Source organism: Gastrolobium bilobum, unplaced genomic scaffold (genome assembly GCF_033153095.1).
Source record: "Gastrolobium bilobum isolate Gb01-03AN ecotype WA unplaced genomic scaffold, APGP_CSIRO_Gbil_v1 utg912, whole genome shotgun sequence".
Lineage (NCBI taxonomy): Eukaryota > Viridiplantae > Streptophyta > Magnoliopsida > Fabales > Fabaceae > Gastrolobium > Gastrolobium bilobum.
This window is the reverse complement of record NW_026896735.1, coordinates 239,235-245,990: the sequence shown is the minus strand read 5'-3', so window position 1 is coordinate 245,990 and position 6,756 is coordinate 239,235.

Below are 6,756 nucleotides of genomic sequence, written 5' to 3'. Positions count from 1 at the left end.
TTTTAAAATTTAAAATTTGATTTTTTACTAACACCCTTTTTGATATTCCGTAAACCCTTTTCCTTCTCTACATTTTCAACAAACATTTTGAGTGGTATTCAAAAATTTACTTTTGTTTTCCAAAAAAAAATATTTCGTACTAATCAACAAAATCCCAACCTACAAATTTCGTACTTATTTTAAAAATTTAGTGTAATTCAAAAATTTACAACTTTTGAAAAATAAAAATATTTTCTAAATACTCGAAAGAACCCAATCTACGGTCTGAATGTATAAAAATAATAAATTTGATTAGAACATTTGATCCTTATTTTTGCAATTTAAAATTTAAATTTTTATTAATCTTGATTAAGTGGAATTAAACAAATTTCTGTTTTTTTCCATAAAAATCGCAATTACAACTACTAAAAACGCCCAGGGAATTACTTGGGAAACTACAAAATAAGTTAGTGTAAACTAAGCCAGTGTTCAGAGTTTACATCATGACAAGGTCAACACTCCTTAGAAACACCATGATTAAAAACACCCACCTCTAGCGTCTCTCTTTCTAACAGCAACAAAACTCACCAGAAAAGCTTCTTCTTCTGATTAACAAGCAGCAAAATGAAAGAAAGAGAAATATCAGAAACCTGAAAAATGTCCCTCTAAGGTTGTGTTCAAAAGATACATGTGATAACTTACCCGTAACTTAGCTTCTTCTTTTCTATCAATGTAAGCAAGCAACTCTTCTTGCCTCATCAAAGCTTCAAAGAGAGCCTATTGCACAATCCAGAAAATGCAAATGTAAGGATTACTCAGGTGAGGAAAAAATGAAAAACTATGCATTCATCAGATCTCCACAGCCATAATATGACATTTAGAAAATACACCCAAAAATAAACATGGGGAAAAAGATATGCATGCATAAAGAGAACAAAAGCACAAAAGCACAACTGCAATGCGCAATTTGGATAATTCACCATGAAGTGAAAACTGTAAAGAAATGATAATCTAAAACAATTAAAACTTCTGTAACATAATTAACATTAGTAGAAAAACATTTAACAATTATCGTGCCTCAGTTCCATGCAGATTGAAAGATTTTTTTAACACTAAATGTAAGATAATCAGACATGAAGAAAAACATCGCATGTGTGTGTCTGTACATTCACATAGCCGCCAGCTAATGGAAACAAGGCATATTTTTAGTTTTAAATAAAGATGATAAACAAATAAGAAAAAGAAGAAATAAATGTAATAGATATGCACATATAAATTTCTTAATAAATGTCTGTACATTCACATATGCACATATAAAAAGGAAAACAAAATTATAGCATCCTACCATTTTAGTTGCAATTAACTCTGCTTCCAACGCTTCCACCCGGCAGACAGCAGCGTTTAGCAATTCTGCTTTCTCATAAGGCATCTCAGATGACTTAGATTGGAGCGTGTCAACCATCTCTTCAAGCTCACCTAACCTTTTCTTCATGGAGGAAAGGAGAATTGCCTCTGTATTAGCTTGAGTCATTGAAGGTGGAAGATTATCATCAGATGATACTGCAGGAAGTTTCTTGGTCACACGGCATGTGACTGATCGGAAGAGAGTAAACAGGGTCAAACAGAAGACAGTAAGGAATACCCAAATCCGAGCTCGAATCCCTTCAGGAGTTTTTGGAGGGTCAGGAAGGGGTGTTCCTGTAATTGAAAATTAAATTTAATATTTCCATAGCAAATTACATCACATAATTCAAATTAAGAAACCCAGCAAACCACCAGCTCTCCCAAATGCTTAAGCTTTTAGGTGCAAGCTCGGGACTTCTGGATTTACTTACATCCCAAAAAACCCCTCAAACAAAAGCCTTTTGCTCATAAAGCACTGACAAAGAACAAATACCATGTGAAGTGCCCAAGGATCAACTCTTCCAAGAGCTTAGTGCCTGATTCGAAACTCTTATTTTTAGCTTCTCTTATCCGGATAAACAAAAGTTTAGTCAAACATAATATTACAAAAGCTCTTTTCATAAAAAAAATCTTTTTTTATGATGAAGAAAAAAATAAAAAGTTAAAAGCTAAGGAGCTTTTTTTAAGATGTATGTCAGCATTTTGGAATTCTCATATTTATTTTTTAATTTTACCCTTATTTTAAACCTGTATTTATTAATTTTATCATTTATCCTAATAACAAATTATTTCATCTCACTCTCTTCAAAATCTTAAAAATAACTTTATACAATTATCAAACAGCTTTCAGCTTTATTTTTTAAGCTTTTTTTAATTTTAACACAAAAGTAGCTTTTACCTTAAAAAAAAGTTGTGCTTAAAAGACTCTAAAATTCTTAAGTGCAGGACCTGAAATTCTGTGTCTCGAAACAAGAAATTATTCAGTGCAACAGATGTAATTACACCATTTTCACATGTTGAAATACTCTAACTTGTTTTTAAAATTGGAGAAAATTTTCAAATTTAAAAACTGAAAATATTAGGTTATAAAAGCAAAAGGAGTGGATTGTGCAATTTAAGGCAATAGGTGAATGGTGCACAACATACTGACAAGAAGAGGATGAGCATTAAAAGAAAACAAGTTCATCTCTTCAATAAAGCCTACCAAAATATCAGTTCATTTCAATCCAACATTGATTAGTTCATAATTCATGATTTAATTGAACATTATCTTTTATTTATGACACATTATAGACTGAAGCTCGTGACATCAATACATTCCCAGCCATCAAATTTCTTACAAAGGTTAGGGGACAATTAGTGTCACTATGCTGAAAATGAAATGGGTTTCTATGGAGATTTAGAACACAAAGCACTCACAATTCTGACGTTTAGGATTACTTTTTGACGAGTCTTATTGACTTTTGGTCAATAATCACCATGAGAAGATTCATATAAAATTTATATCGACTATAAATGTTAAGCTACAGTTGTTAACCTTTTGAAGAATGAGACCTCTGGAGTGATGCTTGATTCTTCCAGGTAGCATCAAAAGCTTTGTCCACCATTGGAACATATTCGTCATAACCAGGTAAGTTACCACTACTAGCATAGCTTGACTTTCCAACTACCTTAGACTGACAAAGAACACAATGAGAATAACTAAGCATTATATTTTGATAATCCTCACGATATCTTCAAACATTGTGAATACGTACTGTACATTTAAATAAATAAATACACACTAAACTCACAGAATAATAGGTGTAAGAATGACGGAAGAAGATTTTGCTGCCATTAAATTCAGAAAGGGGAGGAGAGTTGCACAAGAGAACTGCTGTTCAATGAAAACAATTTGAGTTAACAGATCGACACTTACTTCCTCACGAACATAAGGTGTGAGTAACTTTTCGACACTTTTGGAGAAGCTATGGCCTGTTTGATTTTGTTTTAGTTTTTTTTTGTTCTTAAAACTGTTGTTTTGTAAAATAATTATGGGAACAGTTATTTTTTTGTTTCTTTGTTTTGAAAGTTAAAAACCAAAACAAAAACAACTCAGAAATATTCTTTAAATTTGATTCTAAACAAAAACAACTTACCAAAACCACGAGCTATATCCTCAGCTTCAGACCCCGATTCAGCTGTGGACGTAAAAACACATAAAAAGAAAGAGAAAAGAAACTGACAGGGTCTTGCAAAACGATCAAGTGGACCGGACATTGTGCTATAACATGCAACGATGATTAATGTCGCAGCGAAGCCACATTCACCACTCAGAAAAACCCTAAGAATTCAGCGGAGAAGAGAAGAGATGAGATGAGACTCGTTTGTGTAGCCGTCGGAGCTGAATTAAGAAGAGAATGTTCGCGAATCACGAGAAGAATGTCCATCGATATTTATACTCCAATCCAACACTGCTCTCTCTCTCTCTCTGTCTGCTATTAATTCTGATTAAATCATAGCGTAATCAATTAATCTAATAATTGATGAAATTAATTCTGATTAAATATAATTTGGCATAATAATCGCCGGTTTAAGTCAGAGACAGCTAGAAAGAAAGAGATAGAATAACTGACACGTGGCGGTGGAGAAAACAGAGAGAAAACGAAATGAAGCCAAGCATGTAGGTAGGTTTTTTTTTTTTTTTTTTCAAAAAAGTTAAACTAAAAAAGAAGAAAGAAAAAGAAGAAAAGGAAAAAGAATAAGGGAACTAATAGGAAGCGTCCCAATGATTAGGTCAGCTATATGGCCTGCGTAGTGACAAGTCACTATTCCCCTACCCTATTCTTCTTGTCGTCTTGACCATTCTGTAACAAAATTATTGACGAAGTAGTGTTGCATTTGTCGTGATAGTCATTCATTTTCTATGGGAAAAATATTTAATGCAAATAAATTTATCTGTATTTATTTTAAAAATGACATCATTTTTTTATTAAAATTTTAAAAAATTATAAATATAAAGACTGTTATAATCTTGAAATAAATTAAAATTATAAAAATACTATCATTTTCGTCCAAAACAATATTGTATTAGACTTACCGTAGATAATTTATCTGCAGTAACTGAAAAAAAAAACTTTACGAAATTTATTCAGTTACAGAAAATATGTTATTTGTATTTATTTTTATTTTATTTTTAAAGACTTAATAGCACTTTTAGTTTCTTTATATTAATTAATTTGTTTTTATTTTTATTTTTTAACAATTAAATTTCTGAATTTTCAATTAAAAAAAAACTACGTTCCTATTTCCTTTCGTTTGTTTGTTGCGCAATTATTACCTTAAGTTAACGGTGTTTCATTTGCATACGTGACATGACAATCGAGTAAAATATTTCACTTATCAAAATATATATATATATATATATATATATATATATATATATATATATATTTTTATAACAATATATATATATTTTAATTGCTTTATTGGTGGTAACTTTCGTCTATTTAAACGCGTCGTTTTATCAATTCTTGTATAATAAAATACAACTCACATTACTGAGAGTGAGATCACAAATTAGGTTCAGAACAGAATCAATCAATATTTAATACATTACGTTACCTTTCTTAAGCAACATGTATATATTGTCATATCTGTTCATTTAAAATTATGAATAATACAATTTTTTTAAAATAAGAATAGTGGAACAATTTTAAAAATAACATTTGGTACCACTACAAAAAAACCGGTGTTTAGCCATGTTTGGAAACGTGGCTAAATTGCTTTAAAAATGTGGCTAATAAAAACAACCACACTTTTTGTGAATGTGGCTAATCGTGGTGTTGCAATATTTTAGCCACATTTACTGCTTTACTTGACCACATTTTATTTGAGTGTGGTAGCAATTATTTAGCTACGTTTGTTGATTATATTTACCACGGTTTAAATGTGGCTATTTTAATGATTAATTTTTAAAAAAAAATTACAGCCTCATTGTGGCTGAATTCACAGAATTAAAAACCAATAAAATGAATAAAATTTAGGGGAAAAAATGGATATAAATATCATTAAAGGTAACTTTAACAATGATTTGTTTTATCTCATGAAGTAATCTAAGTATCTAACATTGATAAGACTTGGAATTTACAAACCCTAAAGATTATTTTAACTAAAAATAGTTCACTTAAAATTTACAAATAGTTGAGCAATATCCTTTTAATAGGACTAACGCTAGTCACCATTTAAGGTAGTATAAGTCTAGCCATTAATAACAAGACCATCAGAAAAGACAATAGATTTTCCTGAATCCAAATACTGCTCTAATGCCTGCATGTATCAAAACAAAAAGAATGAATATTAAGTGGCAAATTTGTAAAAGAGCACAATGCATTGAGGAATCCTTACCAAGACATAAAAAGGTCCTCATCTTTGAGCACAAAGACACTCACAGAAGATGATCTAAATGATCTCTACCACACATCCAAATGAGTTAATGGTAATGGGGAGAACAACGTCTTTTTTGAGTAAAGCATAATATAACCAAAGCATGGAACTGAACAGTGCCACCACTTAAGGCAGTGATTAAAACCCCCTGTGGATTTCTTCTTGTATATTCGGTAAAATGTTGATCGGCAATATTCAAGGAAGATAAAATATATATTTTTATTAATAATTAATATTAACTAAAATCTGTGAATCTCTATTTCTTTTTTTGAGCCTCATCAATTAAGTGGAAGTAACAAGAGTTGATTGATAGATATAAATACTTACATTGGAGCCAAGAATACCAAGAACGAAATAACATTACCTCTGCATCAAAAGGAGAATATATTAATTCCTTAATTTGTTTAATACAAAATATATAAGCGGTTAGAAATATTATATCAAGGGAAGAAGGATATATACATTGGTCGAAAATGGAACAGGGGCACATCATGTGGTGCATGGTTGGTAACATCTTTGTGTGATGTGTCTAATATCGACAAGTTCAGTCACTTATTCATTTAATTTAAATTCAAATGCAATACCAAAAGATCCAGGAGACGAAGACATATATTTCATTGAGATTATCTTAAGCTAGTAAATACATCACCAATTGGTCCATTTAAGAAATTGTGGCTTAAATTCCTGCAAGACAACAACGATGACTTCACAGACATTAGTAATAATAAAAAATGAAGAAATAAATTCAAAAGCGATACTGAATAGTAATAATAAAAAATAAAAATATGATTACCAAAAAAAAATAAAAAATAAAAAAAACACATACGAATATAAAAATAACAATGATGAACTATTTTTTTCTTTTTATAATATTAAAATCAATTATTTGGATTCAGGTATAGCTGAGAAAAGGCACCGCCAAATGGACATAGAGACAGAAACAAACAG